The following is a 24,562-nucleotide window of genomic DNA, read 5'->3' on the forward strand; positions in this document are numbered from 1 at the left end:
TTGCCTAATACACAATTATAGCCCCCAAAAAACAGCAAGCCATTTCAACCTGAGGAAACGACGGTTATCAGAGTATCCTCATAGCTTGGTGATTAGAACATCTGCTTAAACCAGCAGAGGGGAGGAGGAATTAAAGTGTAAACTCTTCCCTGGGAATTCAAGACGAGTTTCCAGCTGGATACACTCTCTGTTGAAATCCTGGATAACATCTACCTAGTAACATCACCTCCTTCTCTTGATGTTCAGTTCAGCATAACAAACAAGTTTTGAAATTACCTGGCAAGATGCAGCATTTCAGATGACCTTGTGCTTATTAGATTGGGTGGAGCTAAACCCTAGGTAGAAAGTGAGGCTTTTAAGGCTGAGAATCTATGTCTGACCAACACTGGAGTTCTTTCAGTGCCCATGGAAAGGTAAAAACCTGCATGGGCCCTCAACAATGCAAGTGAAGTGGCACAGACAGGGTCTATGCCTGAATATCTAAGACTAGAAACAATTTGATGTGGCATTTAAGTCATGGGGCATCTTCAGCGAAGCACTGACGGAGGACTAGTGAGACTAACTGCATGGAAAAATCAGGGATTCAGGAGGTACTAAGATGGGGCTGACTTCCATTGGGAACAAGGACTTGAACAAATATCTCTAAATGAAAAGCTGTGTATTGAGGGCAAGAGACCTGAAGAGAACACTTGGGTAGCTATGCAGAAGCACTGTGTGTTGTAACAGTGGCAGTGTTGTTCACTCTCACCAGGGACAAGAGCTGGTCCTCTAAAGGTGCCTACGGCTTCCAAAAATCAGATTGCAGTAATGCAAAAAAGGGGATGGGGAAAACGTTTATTTGTGCTCAATTAGTGTATTCTTATGCAACAGCTCTACTAACCGATTAATCCAGGACTTTTTGTCTCACGAGCTGATTAAATCGCTATACAGCCTCAGCCACTCATTTCACCCCCAACGACAACTGATGGTTCCCAGCCACCAGATGCTGCAAAGGAAACCTGCTGCACTGGGTGGGCTCTTGGCACACTACGGACCCTCCAAAACCGAGGGAATTAGCATCCTAAGCAATTCATGTCAAATACATCAACAATTCAAGGATAAGGGAGTTCCTTTTTTGTTCTTCTTCAAGACACAGTAGTTCCCCATTGAAGCTAAAGTTGCCCTTTAATTATTTCACACAGTAGCTTTAATTACTTTCTTATGACAAGTTCAAGCAATATGCTCTTGAGGGATTATCTCACAAGAAAAACTAATTCGATAACCGTAACATAAACGCCAGTTTATTGTATTTGACCTCTCCAGTTCTTTGTGTAAGTCTTTTGATTTGGAGTTTCAGAGCATCCAACAATATTTACAAATGTTGGGTAAACACCCACTCACATGCTGCTGTTACATCTCGGTTCTGCAACACTGTCTAAAGGCAAAGGATGAATGCGTTACTTTAATGAGCTCCTAAAGGACATTCTGAAAGGTCCCACCAGGTGAGCATTTTGCAGAGCAGTAGATACAGTCTTTGAACTCTGAAATGACTCTTGAATGTCTATTCAAGCCTCAAAAAGATTACAGGGTTGCTACCAAAGCCCAACAAGGCAGTGCCAACCATTAGTTTACATAACAGTCTCATCCGCTGCTCTAACTACACCTTCCTCAGCTTTGGTCATCCAGTACCAGTTTGGCATTTCCCCATGAGGTTTAAAATGCATTACACAGGATCCTGCAGTAGTGGTTCACTGTTGCAGTTGAGATTTTTTCTCTTTTTTTTTTTTTTTGGCATCATAATCATTTTCTTTCCTGTACCCATCACTCCCAAGACACGCCCAACACTACCCAGGTCACGCTTAAGACTGTCATCCTTACTGCTAAGGCGATCCTTGCTCCTGCTGATTTCCAGTCTCTTTTCACTGATGTCCCTGTCTCAGGAGCTCCGTTAAAGGCACAGACCTGACTGTTCCCTTGCATCCCTCAATACTGCACTGTAATTCCTGGGCTTTTAATCTGTGAATCACAACCTTTATTCAACCTTTTCACATAAATATAAACGTTCAAGTCTATATAATCACTATAATCACTTACACAGCCGCGCACCTAAAAATAAAACACATACCCCAAACCATCCGGCAAATAACCACATACTTACTCTCACCATTTTCCCCACTATTTTGTTGTTCCTTTCCCTGTGTGCATGTGGATAACCTCCAAACATCAGGGGCTGTCCCTGACATAACAATTGACTAAGCCGTTCAATAATTAAAGGCAAGCTTTTCTGTTCTTGTTCAAATGGCCACAAAATAGAAGTTTAACCTTCAGAAAGGTTTTTTCCCTCCTTGTAGGAATTGTCTTATTTTGATTACCATCATCGGAAGTGGAGGGTTGAAGCTCTGAGGAACGGTACATCAGTACAACAGCAGAACAGCACTACCGAAGTTGGAATTTAGTCTAATACATAGGGGAAGAAAACTATAGAAAAGACACAAGTATTTCTAAGTCGTGGGTGCACAGCTACGCACATAAGAAGCAAAAAAGGATGTCTGTTTATATTTATACTGAGTAGACCAAACATATTTTGTTAAAACATTTTGCCTCTCTCTACACGCAAGCCAAGAACCTTGCGAATCACCTCTGTACGTGCCTTGCCTCCCAGTCGGGGAGGTCTGGAGCATGTTTTTGGTCACTTCCCTATGCAGACACCCCGAGTAACTTGTAAGCCAGCAGCACGCCCAAACTTCCAGACCCGCTGGGGCTGGGGCTGGGACTGGGACTCAGCACCCACCGGGCAGCTCCCGGAGAGCCGGGATCCCTCAGCAGCTCGTCGCGGTGTGGAAGTTAAAGAGCGAAGCCCGGCGAGCTGTGGGAAGTTTCCTGGGGCAGCGCGACCCCCAGTTCTCCCCACAACCCGGCTCCTCACGCCGCCACACCTACCCCGGGGACCCACCTCGTCGGCCGAGTTGGGAGCGGCGATCAACAGGAGACCAACAGGCGCTGCCCTTCCCCGCTGCCCTTCCCCGCTGCCCTCACAGCGCACCCCGAGCCGCCCCCCGGGACCCTACCTGCGGGTGATGGCGGCCGCCTCCCCACTCCGCTCCCGCCTCGGAGCCGCCGAGAAAAGTTTCCTGACGTCAGCGCGGGCGGACGGCCGGGGGACCCCGCCTGCCTGCCGGGCCGGCTGCTCCCGGGCTCCCCCTGCCTCCGGCCGGGAGGAGGAGGAGGAGGCGGAGGAGGAGGAGGAGGAGTAGGCGCCCCTTGGCGCTCGGCAGGGGGCGCCGCTACCGGTGCGCGCGGAGCAGCCCTTGGTTGGAGCCGTTGATGCGGTTGGCTCTGAGGTGAGGTGGCCGCAGCCCGCTGTGTCCACGGGCAGCTGTGGCAAAAGGCGCGGCTCTGAGGTCGCCCAGCAGCCTCGGTGACGCCATCCCCGGCTGGAAAGCGTCACAACAGGGCATCTGAGGGCAGGGGAGAGCCGTCGCCGCCACCGCCCCGGGGCTGAGGGGATGCGCCCAGGGACGGGTAGCGCCCAGCCGACCTTCGGGCAGGGGGCCCGGCTCCTGAGGAGAGGGTCAGAGCGCGGGCTGCTCGCGCCCTGTCAGCCCCCGCGGCTTGTTTTACTCATGCTCTGCGTGCTTTCCTCGATAAAGTGGTGAGGACACAGGAGGAAAACAATCGGAAGGAGCGTGTGTTAGCTGAGGAACAAGACTGCAAGTTAGTGGCTCAAAACGCCTCAAGGAAAGACAGAGTTTGGGAAAGGGAGTTAAGGGAGACACTCCTACACATCTTGGATAAGTCTGTGATGAAGAGTAAGTCTCTCAGTAGTGTTTAGATCCATAGCCTTTGAACGATGCAGTCCCTGCACATAATCCCTGTCAAAATGTGCTTTTGGAAACACCAGAACATTGCACCAATATATTTTGCAAGTTATGGGAGATGCTACTTAGGACACACCATATTTCTAATAAGAAGAAAAGGAATTCAAGTTTGCCCTCTCTCCTCTATTCCCCATGGCCTTCTGCCATGATACCTCCAGTGACAGGATAGGAAGTGTCTTTGGAAAGGCAGGGAATTCATCCATCATTCCCCTGGCTGATTTTTTTCACAGCACAGCACTGCTGTGCAAGTTGCCTTTCATTTTTCATTGATCAACAGACAAACCTCAAGAATAGCTATTTAGCAGAACAAAACATGCCACTGAAATCAAAGGAAAGGTGTTTCATGTGTAGTGGGTGTTTTGTTTTCTTTATAGATGGAAAACAGTTCAGGGTGGCAATTTACAGTTAAGAGTGGAACGATCACGATGGAATAAACATGAAGGGTAAAAATCAACACCAGGCAGCTTTTTAGATCAGTAACTCCTAGATAATTACAAGCATAGATGTGAATTATATAAAAAGTTAAGTAGTCTGGCTGCCTTTTCCATTCACTCCTAACCTCAATAAAGAATCTCCAAAATGTATACATGGAAATGAGACAAATTATGTCTGCTCTAGAGGTTAGTAGAAGGCTTCTGAAATTTTCCATCAGTTCAATTCTCTCACAGAAAAGACACAAACCCTAACATCTTATATGGTTTCAGAGTTGTTTGTAAACTTTACCAATAAACTAGGAAGCTAGGAAGCTGTTGCAAAGGATTGTGGTGTAAAAAAAAGATTGAGCTGTTGGAGAATCATACCTGCTAAATTCCAAAAGATAAATAGACAAATTTATCCTTCCTGTGAAGGATAGAAAGTGGAAAACCTTTTGAGGAAATTTGTCTGTGAATTATATCCTGAATAACAACATAGCCAGGAATAGTTTTCAGCATCCAGAAAATATTAAACATTATTTTGAAAAATAATAATAAACCTGTCTGTAGTGAAATATTAAGACAGTTGAATACCTAATGAATTTGAGAAAAATGCTTTTATTTCATTCACAGCTGATCCTTGAGTGGTCGGTACACACTTCCAAAATACTTTGTTATTGTTGTTGACATCTATGCCCATACACCCTTCATCAGCATCTTGTGGAAACTGACAGCAGCATTGCATGCGTCTCCTTATCCACTTGCCTGTAGAAAACTGAGAGAAAGGATAAGGAGAGAATCTATGAAATCTACGCAAGCATGGAAGAAAAAAATAAAGGTAAATTTCTACCCAGAACCATGCTTAAGAGTAATAAAAGCAGAGTAATCTAGCCCATTTCAAGGTTGATTTGTTAATTGTGTGCAGCATGTAGACTCATCACCTGTGCTTCTTATAGGTGTGACCATTTTTGAGGAAAAAGGCAGTTTGTGTATTGATTTCTTAGACAAAACTACAGTTCGTTTCAGTGTCAGGAAGCATCTTTTTATATTTGGCTTTTCAAAACATATATCCAAGCCTTAATTTTTTTTGGATGTAGCAAACAAGCACTCAAACCTCTTAGGTATATGTACTGTTTTTATTTTGATCAGAGAAGCTCAGCTGCAGTTAGGTTACTAGATGAAATCTCAAAGTTTTGATCTACCTATTGAAAATATATATATTTGTGAAGTCATAGCCTCCCTTACAGGTTTTACACTTTGCAAAACTAAGCTTCAGGAGAATGTTAGTAAAACTCTAATTAAGGTCAGTAGCTCACTCACAATAGCAAAGCAGAACCCAATAGAAAAACAGAAAACGTTTTGGCTACAGAAGTACATTATTTTCAGTTCTCTGAAAACGATCCAAAAAGCAAGGAAAATGTGCAGTTGAGGGTACTTTCTGAAGGACAGATTCTTCATCAGAGAAAATTAAAAATATAATATGATAGAGTGTGTGTGGGGGGGCTTGTTTTTGGTTTTGTTTTCCAGATTTTTCTGGTGTGAAGTCAGGGTAGATTTTGTCCAACTTCAAGTTATACCATTTAGAACGCTATAAAAATATTTGTATGTGTAGAATGTGTTTCCTCAGGAAAGGATGTATTTAAAAATTCTTTCTGCATGCACATTAGTTTCTTAAAAACTGAGACATTTTATAAACACAAAAACAGTAAGTGAGAAGCTTTGTATTGCTTAATGTGTTATTTTTGATGTAGGTTGACTTGCAATATTTAAACAGAAGAAATGTAGAGCAAACCTATTTTCAACTTAAATTCAGTGAATATTCCCTGAGGAGAATAGAGAAAAATGTTTTTTTTTTTTTCCTTCTCCTGTCATTTTTCCCCATCAACAATGGCAACCTATGTGAATAAATAAGAACAGTGAGAGGAAAAGTAGAGCAAAAACATAGGAATCGTAGAAATAGTACCTCTTTACCTATTTTTTAAGTGGCATAATCCATGTTCAAGTCTAGGAGGAAAAAGAATAAAACAGTGACTTCCTCTGTAGTCTAGGTCCCCAGAACCTGAAGTGGACCAAGTCAGGTCCTTCGTGGGGCTGTCGTTCTAGAGTGTTGCAGAGAATTTGAGCAAAGAACAGGCACAGAATAAATGAAAAGAATATCCTCAAGGGAGAACAAAATCGCATTCATATACACATAAAAATTGTCTCCTTATATGAAAGGATGTTTTATTGTTCCCATGAGGTTGTAAGCATCAGTCATTTAAAGAGATAGTGATGACTGAGTGGAGAAAATACACGATGTGCAAAAGCAATGGAATCCACATTCATCTACATCTGTACCTGCACCAAGATCAGAGAGTAAATATTAATCACTTGGATTGATTTAACAGAAAAGAGTTACTAGAAGGAACAAAGATTAAAGGATTACACCAATTGCACAACCTGAAAAGTTTCACCTCCCTACTGAGCACTGTCTCACCCCTCACAAAGACCAAAACCTAAATAAGCATTACCCTGCAGTAATGTTCAATAAATAAGACAGCAAAGTACCTCCATTCAATCTTTCTTATGAAGAAAAATTGCCAGAGAAATTTCCGTCCTTGATTTCTTATTTAACCTGTGGGCCTTTTTAATGGTGTCATGGAAGTATAATTTATACCCTCAATTTAAGTTTTCCTTGCTTTACCAGAAAACTGGCAATATTTACACTGTAAACAAAAATCACATCCCAACATTGATCTGAATGGCATTAGGAGGAGGAAAAAAAAGGTGTGCATATCAATCAAGGGAAAGACATCATAAGCAGTGTCGGTTTGTGTATCGCATCAGAGACAGCAAAGCCAAAGAGGGCTGAATACCCAGACAACTAGTTGCCTTATCTTCTATAAACTTAATCAACTGGATAACCAGGTAGCTGTTCCTCAGCTCATCCGAGCAGATGTTGGCCTCTTGACAGCAGTTACATAGCAACACATTACCTTAATTTTCACTTTTGTTTGACAGTTGACCAGAAACTCTTGAGATAGGATTTACTGAGAGCCTATGACAGAGGCTCATATATATTGGAAGATCTGATATGGAGTTATTTGGGAGAGATGGAAGAACATGAAACACAGCCATTTTGTCTAGCTTGATTAACTGGGAACACAGTCATACTTCAAAGATGTGAAGGGTTATTGACTCAAAATTACAAGATTTCTTGCATTCCTCTCAATCCATTTATAAAAGGATTCGTGCTGAATATATATAACATAAGAAAAAACACTCGTGTATATGAATTTGTTTGTGTATATGATTTTTTCCTCATCATCGGGAAAAAATATGCTCAGAAAGAACTATTAAATTTTCCAGGTGTTATAACCTCCTCAGTTTTTTCCAGGTGTCTTAAAAAGTTGAGTTGTTTAAAGCTTGCATCTGAATGGAGTCCTTGTAGTCCATCAGTAGTGACTGATTTACTGTTGATCATTGTAAACCTGAGCATGAGACCAATATCAACTAACAATCTATCTGAAGAGGAAGGTTTTCTATGCCACCCCTCGTAGAATTTCCACCCCAAAGGGTTCAGTTTCTGTATCCCTGAAGTTTTGTGGAAGTGTGTAACATTAAGGTCGTGTAGCCACCACTACAAAATACTTGCAAAATGGAAAAGCAGTTTCTCATGCAGAACTTCTCACAGACTACTTATTGGAACTACAAAGCCAGGAGAGAAAAAGAACAGACTAGAGGCATTTCCTTTTCTCAAAACTGTGGAATGAATACACAATGGAGACTCTTCATTAAAAATAAAAGGCTAATATGAAAATAAGGTATTCTTTGTGAAGAACAGGAGTGTAAAATACTTAATACCACTTTTTTTCCTGAGCAAGTTATTCTTTGAAGTGTAGTAGAACATTTATTTAAGAAAGTATTTGAAATAGTCTGTTACTTATTCTGTGAGAATGTTCTAGAACCATAAGGCAGCCTAAAACCTAATTATGCTTCTTTAAGACAGGGAGAATAAAAGAAATCATTACTCTATCATCTATACTACACGTGGACATCAGTTTTCAAAACTGTTTAGTATCTGAAAAGATGCAATAAAAATGTCCTCAATTATGCCTAAATCCAAGTGAAATTTCACATCAGCTTTTATTTGAACGCACAAAGAATTTTCCCAGGGATTTTGGAGAGCAGTATCATAATATATTAATAAAATATTTATACAAAAATAAAACCTCTAAAAATAAATTTATCTGTTAAACCCCTTGCTTTTAGGGCTTCTCTTAAATAAAATGTTACAAAGGAGATGGAATTCTGAAAGAATCTCTAGTCCTTGACATAAACAATATAGTATCTATCAACTATATATAAACTAGAAACTAAAATCTTCAAAGTTATTAAGTAAAATAGTTCAGGTAAGGCATAACAAAAGCCAAAAATTTACTTGAGACTTTCAAATCAAGGCAAATTCAATATTTTAAATGCATGTTTCATAACCCTTACTTTTCTCTATTTTCATTTCCTTCTTTTCCACATGTAATATTTCATTCCACTTAATGCAACATGCAGAGGATTAGATGTAGATGCATTCGCAGTTAAGGATGAATTTTACTTATTCATATTAGATATATATTAGATATATTGTCCTAGAGATGTAAACCACAATCTTGATGACAAAGGATGCATTTAATGTTCATGTTTTAACATTTTTTTAAATTATTTTGTACGTATAATGTAAAGCTCAAAAATAAGACATTTGATAATTCTGGTAGAAAGATATGAATGCTGAGCGCAGCACAGGGTTAACATCAAAACAAAGACCAAATACTGGAAGAATTATGTGTTCTGCAGAAATGAGCTGTCATCCATTTTAGTCAGCTGTGCAATCATTTTTAAAACTACTTGTCTCCATCATGAGCCTTTAGTCCTACCAAAATCATGAAACATATCTTGCTTATTCAATTTTCAGAGACAGAACTATGCGTTTCTTTCTAGAACTTCAACATTAAATATTTTTATATGCACCCTCTGTCCTGGAATACACATGTGGAAAGCAGTAAGTTCCATTAATCTCTTCCAGTGGATGTTCCATCTGAAACTATAAGAATCCTTAGTAAGTGCCAGACAAACTACCTTCTTAGATAAAACAATAGGAGTAAACATCACTTTAAAACATGGTATTGGTGTGTTCTGGTGCACACTTCTCAAGAGCTGGCATAAACTGGCACCTTCAAGCAAGGAGAACAGAACATCACCTTGTAATTGAAAATGCACCCTTGAGCCAGCATCTGCAAATAGAGAGTTTGGACAGACTTATCTAGATATTTGAATTAACTTTGAAGTTTTCCTCTAATCTTCTTAGGTACTATTCTTGAATTACAGGAGTGAGAAGTGAATATAAAATTACTTCTTAGTTGACAATTGATACTTGTGATTTATGAACTTATTCATAAGTCTAAGTGTTTTCATTGGACACAGGGTCGCACATTTCCATGGCTACCAGAATGAGACTCGTCTGTTATTCCCTACCAAGCTTCTCAAACTTTTTTTCTTCCTTTTTCCATTTTGTTAGTAGATATCTCACATAATTATTACTGGGTTCGTGCTTTTAGATGAGAAACTACTCAGGCTGTAGACAGCTTGTAAATGTACTTGGATATTGCAGGGGAAATTCAACTCATCTGAAAAGTAGCAGTACATTATAAAAATAAAGCAGTGGGTGCAAGGAATCTATGAAATCTGAAGAACATTAAAACATGCCTGATGACTGATATCCCCTAAGGCCTATGACTGATACCATTTTGAACTCTCCTAACTAAATATATTATCTGTCTCATACTTGACAGTCTCAAAAATTAGTTCATGGTCTTCTGATGTTAGTGACTGTTATAGTCCCTTGGTCAGAGCTGTCCATCTTCCACAAGTGGTGAGGTAAAAACCAGCTTTTCCTAATGGAAACTGCAGTTAGAATTCTGTTCATAATGATGTTCTACAGATCCCTTTTGTGAAAACAAAGGATGAAAAATTAAAGGAATAAACATGTCCCAAAATTTGGACCGTACATCTGACCATGTCTCAAAACAGCTGTTCCTTAAAACTAACGTGAAACTGGTAGGGCAAAAGGCCTAACTGAACTTTGAAAAGATGCAACAGAGTGCATTTTAAATTTACATGTAATTACATGGAGTGCAATACTTTCCCTGAAAGTCCAAAAATTGCTATTGATGAAGCAACATTTTAATATTGTGATAAAATCTTGTTCAAGATGAACCCTGACTTTATCGACAACTCCTACACCCCCCTAGGGACTATTTAACATTAAGCACATTTCAAAATGAAGCCTAAGCATTCCTTTGAAAGTAATAATTGTTCTGATTCATGATGGCAGATGTTGTTGTTATATTACTCAAAAAAGTGATGGGTGATTATCCTTTGAATAAGGAGCATACAATTCACAAAACTATGCTAATGAAGCACTTTGCTAGTCAAAACAGCAGTATAGTATAGCTGTACCAAAGAAGACATAACTATACCGAAGCTGACAGATAACTCGTTCTGGGTGTCTTGTAGCCTCACTTTGTGTGAGAAAAGGGGAAAAATTTGCTTTTGATTAACTTTGATTTTAGTAATGACATTAATAACGACTTATCAGTCAATAGTTTTCTGTAATAAGTTATTTCTCCAACCACCTTTTTCTTGCTAGTTAATTCCTAACAAGTAAATTGCCTTTTTTGCCTCCTAACACCTTCTAGTATCAACTCACAAAATGATTCTTACAGCTGAGTAACATACACGTACTCTTTACTAAGATTGCCACACGTGGGTGGAATGAATCTCTGGTGTATGTTGCTTATTGGGATACCTACCTCTGGGTAGCCCATTCCATCCTTGCCAATCAATAAGAAACAGGAAATCCAATTTGTTCTGCCAAACCAAAAATCTCAGAAGTCTCAATTAAAAGAATCCGGAAAAAAAAGTTACTAAAGAAAACATAAGAACAATAGAATACACATCTGCTACCAATCTCATTTCCTAGCTGTCACTTGAAATTTCTAAGGCATGCTTTAGCTGCAGAAACAAAACAAACAATTCAGCACCATTTCCCTTCCTTTATTCCCCACCTAGCAATCAGGATCACATTCAAAATTAGAAAAGGAGAAAACTACAACTATCCCAGAGTTAGGATAGTGACAATACTCTATAAATATATTTTAGATGAATATACATTGTGCATATTCCTTAGGAATCTCAAAATGAGCTTGAAGTTTTTATAGAGATGATACATGAAATACATACACAGATGTCAGAAATGTGGCATTTTAAATATTTTTTCTAATTTTTTTTTCCTATTTTAGCATTGTTTTCCCATTTCACAAAAAAATACCAAATTGTTTTCTTTACTTCTTATTCTTGTCTTTTCCGTGGTTGTATTTCCTTCTATTGATTTTTCATTCTTTCCAGAGTAGAGCTGTCTCAGTCTCTACTTTACACTCACTGCTGCGTATTTCTTCCCTAATTTTTGTATGCAATATAGCAATTATATGGCTTTAGCTGAGTCTCTTCCTTCCTCCCCATACTGATTGTTCAGATTTTGTTAACAGGAGGGACAGCCTTTGGCATCCCTACCAATTAAATTAAATGTAACATGGGAGCACAGGAATAAAGAATATTTTTTATTTATTGCTGAGTCTTTTGTAGTTTTCATCTTTACTCTATGCATTTGCATCAGCTCTGAAGCCAGTCTTGCTACCATACAAAGTTGTGAGCAAATATGTTCTCTCATATTTCCAGCAGTCTACAAATTAACTTACATGTTGCTGTTGCTGCACCTTGCATGAACCAGAAACTTCTCATGTCATGATAACCCAGCCATGATCTTCCCTATTGAAAAAACATTCTTCCAAAAGTAATTTTTTCGTTTCATGGCTAGAAGAACATGAAGAACCTTAGCTAATCTTCCTAAACATACAATTTTTTCCTGTTATGTTGTAAGTTCCTTAGCTCACCTTGAAGAATGACATCCCTTCAGAACCTTTCAACGTTTGACATTTAGAATGGCAAAGCTTTTCATATTCAGGAAAAAGTAACTTTCCAATATGGCACATGATTTTACATCAGCATATTAGCAACTCAAACCAAATAATGCCCCTGGAAAAGCCTCCTAATCATCCCACTGCAATCTCTCTTCTATAGCTTAATGAAGCAAGGGCAATACCTTCATTTACCAACATCAATAGATTAAAAGTAACTACCCTACAAGTGTATTTTCTTAGTATTTGTTCCTAGAATATTTTTTCTAATCATTTTCTGCTGTCTCCAACTTCATATAATTCTGAATCATTCTGTCATTTATTTTTCTATGTTCTTTCATTGTGTTCCTATAAAAATAATTTTATTGTTATATTGTATCAGAAATGTCAATTCTGTATTTTTCCTTCAGTTTGTTGCTGTCCCCTTATTTGTATTATCACAAATTGTTTCTTTATTTTATTCCCTGTTCTTCTAGTAGATGTCATTTAATATTAACCCTTCTTTCGTTAGCCCTTTCTTCCACCTTTTGTTTGGGCCCCCCTCCTATTCCATCTTGTGTTTGCACAACCCAACATGGAACAAAGTAAGCAAAAGTGACCTTCAAATAAATATTCCCTCAAATTTGAATATCACCTATTCAGAAAGCACAAGAAAAACAGCACTGGAAGCATCCATCATTGCACAGAAATGATCCCTGGGAGAAGATCATAGCACCAAATTGTCTCACACATGGTTAGATAAATAATAAAGCCAGCTGCACTAAGTACCTACTTGTTCCAAGTAGAGATTCATACATCCACTTGTCACTTTATAGTAAAAAAAAAAAAACAAGAAACCATCCAGCACATGCCTAAAGTCATACCTGAGATAAAAAGGTAGAGAGAGGTTGGAACTTTTACTCTACAACCATGCAATAGAAGAGCTCAAATGTCTCTAAAGTTTAACTTGTCATCCCACTTCCTCAGTTTAGAAAGTATTCTGGTTTTGTTCAAAGTATTGGCTTTGTTCAAAATTTCCTGTTGATTCACACCCTCAAGTACCCTCTGGATAATCGGGCATCCTTTTGTTCTCTGCTTGGCATGAGGCACTGATAAACACTACCAGTTCCCATTTTCTACAAGTCTGAAGGGTACAAGATGGAGGCTTTAAAAAATAATAAAAAGCAAAAACACACACAAAAACAACATGGAAGTACTACAACTACTTGACAACCAACATACCAAGAAGTAAACATACAGCACAGATTAAGCATGCTGTTATGAGATGAAAGCCAACTTGATGGTTACAGCAAACATCTGCCCTTAATCTATACTGCTCATTAGCTAGAAGTATTGCACACTTGGGTTTAGATGTAGTAAATAATGCCCCAAATGGATACCACATGGATATATTTTTAATATATTGTTAGAACTGAAAGAAAATTAAACAAAGTGAAACTCCCCCAATAAAAGTTCCTTGGCTGCAATTTAAATAATGCACAAAAGGTCAAAGAAAATGACGCAATTCCTTGGGTAATTTCTGACTGCAAAAACATTTTAAAGGATAACTTTCCTTCTTCACCCTTAGATACTTCTTTCCTCGCTTTTAATTATGCTAGCTGAGCTGTTTGTGAGGCCTCTTTGTAAGTTTATTTACAAATATCTGTGTTGAAGAGAAACCTAGAAATATAGGCCTTCTTTTTTCATTTTGGCTTTCTCAGCTGTTTGAAGGCAGGATTTTAAAAATAATTGATTGGGACAACTAGGACAGCAAACAACAATTGGGAGAGACAGTGAAGAAGAGGCAAGAAAGATAAATGGAGTCCAGTTACTCCATGTACCCCTAAGTTAAGGATATACAGAAAGCAATTCTTATGAAAATATATAGGAAAAATTGGAGAATATAGTAAAGAGGACTCTGGGGAGAAAAAGAAAAAGATAGGAAAAGAAAGAGGAAATGAAAACTGCAGTAGCAAGTGATCCAAAGAAGGGAGGAGACAATGAAACTAACTGAAATTTCAAGCTGTGGGGTATAATTTACTGATGGGTTATGCATCAACTGTTTACAGACAGAACTTACTAGAGCAAACATCTTAAGTTCAGCAGCAAAATGAATTGATGTTTCCCTCCCTGAGGATCATTAATCCATATTATTAAAAAACTATGAGATAAGAAGATTAACCTATCACAGCCTAATGACATGCCAGTTCTTGATAGTGGTCCTTGTACTGATCTTGCTTTTTATGCCACATCCAAACAATTCTTTACCGTTGTTATTATAAGCTAGGTTTCAGACTCAGATACTGAAAAAATGCAAAATGTCACTTAGCCTGTACCCTGCTATTGCATGACTGTTTCCTGAAGTCCTCCACCATCCCCATTTTAATCTAGTTTAAGTTTTTTAAATTGTGACCTTACAAAATAAGAGAGCTACAGAAAACAAACTTCGTAGGTTAACATGGTTTTCACAAGAAAAAGTGATGCTAATGTATGCGAAGCTAAGGCTTATTTAGATCACTATGGACTTTTATATCAGAGCTGTTATCAGCATGTTACATCACTGCATGTCCCTTCCTCTTGAATCTTGCTATGCTACATTGTGCCAAGGAACGTTCAATTGTTAAAAGCTTATACATTTTAAAAATGCATTCATAAAGACAGAGCTATTTTTTTTTTTGCCATCTTATTACAGTTTCATTGTTTTGGAGACATCTTCAGTGTCAATGCAGTTGGGAACAGTCTTTTGCAATTTTATTAAAAATGAAGGAAGTTTGATTAATGTCTCCTTATTGAAATCAACACCAGCTGGATTTTATGTCCCAGTCATAATGCATAAAGACTGTATGTGTTCAGCATATGAGCAGCAGAACAGAGAGATTCTGTTGCCTGTTTATTTTTCTCATATGGCAAAAAAAAAAGCATTATAAAAATAATAATAGGGAAAAAGGGAACATGAGGAAGTGTGGCTTTAAAGACTCAAGTCTGTAGAAAGTTAGCATCAATGGCAGTCAGAAATAGTGCTTAGGTCCAGGTGTTCATTTCCAAAAGAAACTTTAAACATTTAACTGAAGTATAGTAAAACAGACATGAAATACACAGAATCACAAGTTAAAACAGCTGTTTTCAGAAAGAGTAGATTTACTTTGCTGCAGAAATATTTTTGTTAGAAAAAAGGAAAAATTCCAAAGGAAAGACAACCACAGTTGCAAGTCAGCAGTTTAAAGTAGAGGTACTTTAATGTCCTTGGTTAGGAACATTTCATAAATAAATAAATAAAATGTAGAAACAACCAAGTTGCCCATTTTAATTCCCAAGAATAGATAAGCCCTTTTCAAGCTAGCTTGTTATATGAAATCCAGTCTTCCAGCCAGCAGTGTTGAAGGAAGATCTGATATAAGCAGAAGCAGGAATGTTCTGCTGAAAACAAGAATATTTAGGCTTCTGTTAGAAACAAGAGTCTGAAAAAAAAGTGTAATTCCACCTTGAAACAGAGTGTACATGGAGAAAAGAATAAGAATTCTCTAAGTTACTTTATCAAAGTAGATGATTTTTTCCCCCTATATAACTTGGCTTGCATTCAAATAACAAAGGCGTTTGATAATCTGTGCAAGGCTGCTCCTGCTCAAAAAAAGAAAAGGCAAGGTGGCAGAGTTTTCTTCCTTTTTAATTCATAGTATACAGCAACTCATAACAAAGGAAGAAGCAGCAAAGATGTGTGGTAGAAAATAATGAAGCTTTCCTATATTTAAAATCTGAAGAGTTTGAAAGTTGACAGGTCATTTACAGTGGTTTTTTGATTGAACCTGCTGGGTAAAATGTTAATTAATTTTAAGAATCAGAAAAGTTAACTGATAATTGAGAGCTATACATAAGAAGCTGACCTTTAAGACCAAATCTGACAGCAGCACAGCTAACACAGTGAATTGACTAGTAGTATTTTATCACATTGTCTTAGCGTTTGTTACCAACTGGGACATAAAAATCTTGCTGGAAATGTATTCCTGTTATGATTGAATTTGTGTGCCACAACAAACTTAAAATAACAAGGCTGTCATTCAGGGCTGTGTTCAGCTGTTGGTAGCAACCACAAGAAGTGTCCTAAGGACAACAAAGGGACATTGAAGAGTAAAGATCTACGAATTTTCAGCTGAATATGTTGAAAGCACTACATAATATGTAAGTGCATGCTACAAACATCTGTCAGCTCTCTGAGCAAGCGTATAACTGCCCAGATGTAAGTTGTTCACATACTTTGTTTTAGAATTAGAACTAATAAAAAGTCCAGTGAAGTTCCTAATCATTAAAAAAGAATAAAATTGAGTTTTACCTTTTTACAAAAGGTAGAAATTAATACATACTATTACGTGATTATGTTGTAAATGACAACAAGAAATCTTTCTATTAACACTCACAATTGTGCATTATTCAGTTCAAATGCTACAAGATTAGCACAAAAGAACTCTGGCCCTTAATTTGTTTGGCAGCAGGACTGAACCCTTAAAAGTTACATATAAATCATATGACTTTTTTTTTTTTGCTATATACCATACACTATAAGTGAAGATGAACCTTAAAACATTCCTTCCTTTTTACGTGATTATATTTGCGTGCCCTGACTATCAAAATAGATACAATATGTTATGTTTTTGCTACATTACAAGAAGGAAACTAGGTAAGAACTAGTCTTTAAAAAAAAACTGGAGAAAAATTGCCTACAGAAACAAGTCTCTTCTGTCCAACTTGACACAGAAGAAAGTCAGTGCATTTAACAATATTAGAATCTACTACTTCATAGCCTCAGAGTGTAAAACAACCTAAAATACACCAGAAGGTCCAAAGCATAGGTGAAGTCATGGCCCTTGCTTTTCATTATATGACTGCAAGATAGACTGGCTATGCCTGGAAAGCCACCTGCACCACGTTAAAACTAATTTGAATAATACTTCCACCACTGCAGAACTGATTAAAGCAACATTTACCTTAAACAGAAACATGTGCTGTAAATTTACATACAAATTGCATTCACTATTATATATTTCTTGAAGTATGTCCTGTTACCTTTCCTAAATTGCATGCAAATAGAAAACTACGAGATAAACAGTGTTAATTTTAGATTATTGTTGTACAGGTTGGAAATTGTATGTCTTAATATTATATCATTTGAATGATTTACCTCCTTGTGTTCTAGTCTTGCATAGATTTTTTTTTCTACTGCCCAAATTATGCTACCAGTTGCAGTATTAGCAAAATCCCAGAGATCAAGAAATAGGGAGAATGATTACATATTCAGATATATACAGTTAAATTGTTGAATATACTTCTGAAATGTGGAATTATAGGCTATTTCTACAATACAAAGAAGTCCCACATTAGTCTTACTGTGCAGACAATCAGCTGGTGTGATCGTTTCTAACTTTCTTATACCAATAACTGTCTATTAAGCTGGTGAACACCAAAAAGTCCAAGTCCTACTGCAAGTCACTTTCAACATGTACACAGGAAATCTTATCTACAGTTAAAATAGTGACACCCCCCCCCCCCCCCCCCTTATCTGAGCTCCTTTTCAAGCCCTTGTAACTTATTTTCACGTCGATTACATTTGTTAACAGTGTTTGCTCCTTCTGGTGTGAAGAAGTCCTCAGAGAAACTAAGCACATTCAAGTGCAGATGATTTCTCAGGAAGCAGTTCAGCAGGATGATGGGGTGGTAAAAGAAAGCAGAAAAAAAAGCAAATTGGATTATCTGCTCAGTGATCTGGACTACAGATATACTTCAGAGGCTTTTCTGCTTTGTTTGGTGAGACTTTACAAGGGAAGGTTTATATTCTGTATCATGTTGGTCTACTGAAAGCCTGAAAAATGATGGTTCCTCTGGATCATCACTTGCTTTCTGTCTGGGCAAGAGAAGGACTGAAGATAGCAGTTTACACAAAGTGTCAAAGGGGTGTCAAAGAAGTGAAAATCCTGCATACAAAATGGCTGTCATGAACCTGATTAATACACGGAAATAAAACTCATTCATCTGTTCATCGTAGTAGGTGTCATCTCCCAGCTGATGATCAATTTATATACAGGTTGTTTACCTGCCTCTGGAAGCTGGCAGGATATTTTCATTGCAAATTCACAGCAAAGAGGCAGCAAGCCTTTAAGATAATTACTAATCTACTGTTGCACCTTGCTGTGAATTAACCTCACTAGCCTGTGAAGGATAGCCTTAGTAGGCACATGACACCAAGACAAAATAGTCCCCATGCCTATTACATTTGTCTCACCTGAGATCTAATTTGATGATAGTAAAATAAAACCCGTGAATTGATCAGGCATAATACAACAATAAGTAACTGAAATCTGAATAATGTGATATTTCTACATCACTGAAAGCTCCTAATGGGGAGGAGAAAAAAATATTGTTCTGCCTACTCACACACTAGACAAAAGACTGGATATGGTAATTCAGCATGTGGACTGTTTTGACTAATTCAGGAAACACATTAAGACTTACCTGTTGATGCATATTGTGCTGTCATACATTAATCTAAATTATATTTGTTATTCATATCTCGAACCGTTGCTTGTAATACTTGGATACTGTTGTTGCAAAGGAGATCTGGAGCCAATAAAATTCTCTTTCCCTAGATATTATGGACCTGTCCCTTTTGGAGCAAGCATTAGATGCATCTTCAAACCTCCAAATCCTGGTGGGAAAAGGGAAAGCCAAAGTCCAACAGTGGAGAAAAAGGTATTGGCTCTATTGCTGTACTCTGGATGGTGTTCCAAGAGGAAAAGAAAACAAACAGGAAACAAGCTCTGATTTGAAGGATGATTCTATGTTGCTGGAAAAGGTGCACAGCAATATATTGAATTTTCTTAATAAATTCTAAGGCCAACGTTCATGCCTTTGTAATGTATTTATCTTTCTCTGGTATATCAAATTCTGTTTGTTGTTTTTTGTTTGCTTGTTTTTCCTTTGTTTCTCCATCATTTGGCATAGGTTTTTATACTGAACACTGAAATATAAAGGTGACTGCAGAGCAGAGATGGAATAGCTCCACTCACTTCAATGCAAAACCAAAGTGAGTACAGCTGGTTGCTTCTGGGCACAGGCATGATCCTTGCTCAGATTTCTGAAATGGGTTCTGTGTAACTTGAACAAAGTAGAGATGGGATTACTTCTTCAGTTTTTGAAATGATAGGGATGTGAAGTAAATGGGGGAGGTGCCAAGATATTTCTTCTTTAAACCTAAGACAAAATCTTACTCCTCTCCAGGTTAGTTTTTTTGACAGCTGTAAAACTGATCAAGAGCCCTGGAGAAAAACACTAGGGGAATTTGAAAAGATTGATGAAACCATCATTGTCTCGTAGCTCCAGAAAGCAATTCTGACATTTTTCAGAGTAGATCAAGATATCATGTAAACACACAGATCATGAGTATCGAATAGACAAGAGGGAAAAGAAAAAAAGTAAAATATAGATAAATATGCACCTTTCCATGACATGCTTTTCTTACAGAAGTAATCACTTCCCGGTCTGTCTCTTTAAAAAAAACCATACATTTGATATGAAGAAACAAAGAACACCTGTCTTTGATTATTCCTCTGTGGAAGGAAATGATAGAATTTCAGTAAGAAAATAGTACTGCCAACTACATCATAAATGGAGTCAGAAATGTCTAAATTCACTTTACACAAACTTTTCAGTCAATGAAATATGCCAGCTAATACAGACAATGTGTGTTTTGACTTAGTTACATAACGTCCTCCCAAGACACATTGGATGTTGTGTTTTGGTTTTAAATGGAAGAGAAAGGGTTGGTTTGGTGGTGGTTTTTTTTGTTTGTTTTCCGTTTGTTTGTTTTTTCCCCCCCAATTTGTGTTGTGCTTTCTGAAGAAAAGCTTCTCCTTGAAGAGGAACCTATTTAAGGAAGGTAGGAGGAATATATTGCACATATAACTTGCTTTGTGGACTATCAGAGAGCTTGATAACCATTATTGTCAGTCCAGGGAAAAAAAATAGGAAGACAAACTAGAAAGCAGTCACTTGCAGGAAAATGCAACTGTTATTGGGACACAGTTGTGTCCCCTGTGCAAGCCAACTCTTTTTCCAACCATAATATTTTGCTGAAGGAATAATATTGATCGTTGCCCACGTGCCTCATTTAGTGTTTATGCTAGGGGAGCCTGATCTATGCTGTCTGATAATGTCTGAAGGAACAGGCACTCACATTTTTGCTTTAGTCTAAATTACAAGTAGTTTAAGTACTGTGTAAGCAGTGTAAGCCTTGAAACCTGATATACCATATGGATATCATATGCTATTTCCTTTTTTTTTCCAGTGTGGTTGAACTCACAGCTTTTCTTGTACCTGAGGTTTCTCCCATTTGTCTCCTCATATATGTTTTAGTGAAGCTTACAGTGGCTAAAAAATATTTTCACTTTTTACATTTGGTTAGAATTGGCCCAAGGTTCAAGCAATAGAAGAGAAGGCAAGAGAATTGTGAAGAGGTCAAAAGATGCAGATTCTTTAGATAAGTAACCTAAAATGTGTGATCTGACTGAAACTACAAACATGTTAGTTCATACTGCAAACCATTTGTCTGTCAGAAATCCTATTTTCAAAATAGTATAAAGCTTAAGTAGTGGTAGACATTCTTATGGAACAGTTAGGTCTTGTCCTGGGTCAAATCCTGACCCCGTCAGGAAACGAACCAAGTACAGAGAAGTTTAACAGGTAATAAGTAGTGAAGATCCTCATTTACCCCATCACAGCAGCCATTAACTGTACCACTTCTTACTGGGCATCATGCTCTCAGCTTATTGGACTTGATGGCTAGCTACCTGCTAGTTTTCAGCTGCAGGTTGTCCCCTTCTAATTTAAAAATCCACCTGATAAACATCACTTTTAGGTTTGTTATTCTGAACTTTACCCCCATCACCTCAGCACTGGTAAACTCAAGCACTGTTGAAGTTTGCCTTATTTTTGGTAGAGATTTTTGACATGTCTGCATACAGAAACTTGAAATATAGAGCACAGTTCACTGGTAACTTATTTCTAGCCTAATCATATAAGCAGTGTACAGTAGATAGAATTCTGCAGTTATTTTGCTGTCATATCACTATCAATTCAAGATGCAGGTAAGTGCAGGTAAGGCCTAATTGAGACTGGCATTTTTATTTACAGGGGAGAAAAGCAAAATCCATTCTTCCTTGCCAAATAAATACTTCCAAAGGTAAAATATTAGAGTGCATTAGCCCCACAATGAATTCTGTAAACTAATATTTTTAGCTTCATTTATCAAGCTGTGACTGCAATTTGCGACTATAGAAGTCAGTATGTCATAGGTCAGGTTTCTATTGTTTTAGAAAAATGAAGACAACCACAAAGTCACATTTTGCTACATATATTCTTTAATCAGAAAAAAAAAAGATTACTTGCAGAGCAACCAAGTACAAACTTGGTATCACCGAGGTTGTTTTATGGTGTGTTTTACACATTTCAGAAATCAAATTATTACATGAGTTTATATCATATGGTACCCATCCAAAATTTTCCAGAGATCAAAAAAATTTGCTAGAGAAACCTAAAATACAGAGACAGATTCACAATAAATACTTGTTCTCCTACCCAGTAGAGATGCCAATCCACTGAAACTACAGAGAATATCACAATGACAGAGCAAAGTGAACTTTCTCCTTCACATTAAAAGCTCCCCATAATGGGCAATATGTGTTACAGGAAATAATTGCATTAAGCTAATTTCTTGGTTGCTCAAAATATACTAAAAGAGTGATTCATCAGTAACATTGAGAATCAAGCAGGCAATACAAATTCAAGGAAGTCGAACCTGCAAACTTTAGTCCTAAAGGCCCATAGATCTTGCTGTCAGACAGCAAGGTGATCTACAAAAACTCAATATAAATATCTAGGGACTAGAAAAACTTGTCAACAGGTTAAGTTTTGCTTTTTTTAAACCTTTCTTTATAGAGGTGTTCTTCAGACCTGCCACACATACACCCTTTAGATGCAGTTCAATTAATAGATACAAATACAAGCTTCAATAGAAGTGAACACTGTTGGGAAGAAGGCAAACAGGAGAAATATAGAGCGCGATGTTTTTCCACAATGCAATGTGAAATTAAATGCTTTTCACACACTGAAAGTACATCCAATTCACAAAGCTCTAACTACTATGCCCTCTGCTCCACTATTTTTCACTTAAATACATAGCTGTTACATGAAATTAAATAGACAAAAACATACATAGGAAAGACTTGGTCCCTATGAAAATGAAAAATTCCTTTCTTAAAAATGCTACCATCTGTTTTTCAGGGTTAAATTACAGATTTTCAACATGATCTCAGTGGGAGACTATAGATTTCTTCCAAAACAAGAAAGTCACCAAAATTTGGCATTTGAACATTTTTTTATGCTTCCATACAGCTTTTAAACCTATATACTAGTAAATGCAAGATATTAACTATCTGCATAAAAGCAGATTATTATTTTTTTTTTTAACAGTCTACTGCAAGGCTGCATTACAAATATTACACAAGTGCAATACTTTTCCACAGTAATTGGCTTTTTTGACAAGCACAGGTCATTGTGCACAGGTCATTGTAAGGTAGCCAGATAATGAAAAGGAGTTAAGCTTAATATTTTCTGTTTAAAATAGTTTAAACAAAGAGTTCTTCACATAATTTGTTCTGCTGCCTTCATTCTCTCTGACATTCAGAGCTGCAGCTCACTAGTCAAATTCCCCTTCATCCTCAAACCTGCATTAGGGCATCTCCCTGCCATGCCTTACCCCTGTCCCATATAGCAGGGCACAAAAAACTAATGCCATTCCTCACAACAGCCTGGAAACTACTGCTGGAGATGTCATGTTCTTGGAGGTGGTTAGCAGGGAGAATGTTGTTGCTACTGTCAGCACTGTAGATGTTATCAAGCACATTGTAATATCTTCTTGCTGATAGAAGCTTTGAAAAGCAAATATGTGAAGTGTCATTTGACAATGAAATAGCTATGAAATCTTAATCTACATTCATATTGTGAGACTTGACCAAACTGAAAATGGGGTAATAGAATCAAGAGAAGTATATGCCTGATAGCAGCTACTCAGTTCCTAAGCTTCTGATGCCACCAATCTGCAGGGGAACTAGCAAGGTGCTAGAGGCTAGGCAGAGAGATAGCATGTTTTCAGAGTTAGTTACCACACGATACATCACATCAGCAAAACATACTTTTTAATTAGTTTCTGAAACAAGATATGTAATCTATCATGTTGTTGTAGTACCTTTATGCTGTATTTAACCAAGCCTTTCAATGTGATATCAATTTTTGCATTTCTGAAAAGAGCAATATTAAGGCCGTAAAGTCAGAAGCAAAACAAACAAAACAGTTCACTGGATCCAGTTTGGTAACCCAAACCCAGGATTAAAACAAACAAAAAATGCTTGAAAAGGAACACTGTTTTACTCTGAGAAGCATTTATAAAATATTTCCCATAACATGTCAACTTCCCTGTAGAATCAATATTTGAAGGTAGAGATGTGATATTAATGCATGAGTTGTTTAATATAGTATTTGAGCCAAATGATCCATTTTGCTTATTTCCAATCTAAAAACTTCCTTTGCACAGCTAAATGTATCTTTAACTGAATGCTTAGACTTCGCAGACAATAACCAACAGCTTGTTGCAGCCCATCTAAAGTCTGTCTACACACAAAAATAGTTTCTATGCATCACTCAAGTACAAACAGGCATGACATTCTTTAAGCTTCAGTAAACCAAGAAGCTGAATAAAAGAAATACTCTGATTTCTCATCTGATACACACAGACATCTCCAAATAAAAAGTTTCTGGGCAAAATACTCCATAGACATCCTTTCATTATCACTTAACACTTAAAAATACTTAAGGTTTCTAGAATAGCATACCTTTCTCAAAGAAATGGGTTTGATCAAGTAGCCGTGGAAGTCAAGATCACCTATTTAAGATCAGAGATGTGGCACTGCAATAGCTTTTCAATTTTTTTTTTCTTTTCCCTGAGCAGCCATTAGATAAGATTTATGCTTAAAAAAATCATCTTGCTTTATTGTAACCTATCCTTCAATGAGTAAAGTATCAAAAAAATTAATATTTATCAGATAAGACTATTTTATTTTAACACTATATATAGCTGAAGAGAAATCTTTAGTACCTTCTAAAGGAAATATAAATTGTTCTGAGTCACTGACTGTCTCCCATCATCCCAGGAAAGGTGAGGTTAGTCTTTAAAAGCAGGACAAATAATGCTTTTACAGTCTGCTTA

At 37.5% G+C, this 24,562-nt stretch overlaps 1 protein-coding gene and 2 long non-coding RNA genes across 10 annotated transcripts in view; 1 reads left to right on the forward strand and 2 right to left on the reverse strand.

Annotated features, from left to right (window-relative positions):
• GULP1 (GULP PTB domain containing engulfment adaptor 1) overlaps window positions 1-3,167 on the reverse strand; it is a 150,545-nt gene extending 147,378 nt beyond the window's left edge. For 3 of the 7 annotated variants that reach the window (XM_040560877.1, XM_040560878.1, XM_040560870.1), the window contains exon 1: window positions 2,933-3,139. The gene's annotated coding sequence lies outside the window, so the exon portion shown is untranslated. Of the gene's footprint in view, window positions 1-2,919 lie in introns of all 7 variants that reach the window. The other 4 variants (XM_040560880.1, XM_040560872.1, XM_040560871.1 and 1 more) reach the window with 3 other exon arrangements.
• A 38-nt stretch (window positions 3,168-3,205) lies between these two features.
• Window positions 3,206-19,147, forward strand: LOC121071954. 2 transcript variants are annotated; one of them, XR_005820876.1, is made up of 2 exons: window positions 3,206-3,320; window positions 18,891-19,147. It is a non-coding gene; the product is annotated as an uncharacterized LOC121071954 (long non-coding RNA). The 2 variants fall into 2 exon arrangements; XR_005820875.1 differs by lacking the exon at window positions 3,206-3,320 and adding an exon at window positions 17,814-18,288.
• Window positions 4,905-24,300, reverse strand: LOC121071955. The gene is made up of 3 exons (XR_005820877.1): window positions 24,189-24,300; window positions 6,242-6,607; window positions 4,905-5,045 (listed from the first exon to the last, which is right to left on the reverse strand). It is a non-coding gene; the product is annotated as an uncharacterized LOC121071955 (long non-coding RNA).
• Between the last annotated feature and the right edge of the window lie 262 nt (window positions 24,301-24,562).

This window comes from Cygnus olor, chromosome 6 (assembly GCF_009769625.2).
Source record: "Cygnus olor isolate bCygOlo1 chromosome 6, bCygOlo1.pri.v2, whole genome shotgun sequence".
NCBI lineage: Eukaryota > Metazoa > Chordata > Aves > Anseriformes > Anatidae > Cygnus > Cygnus olor.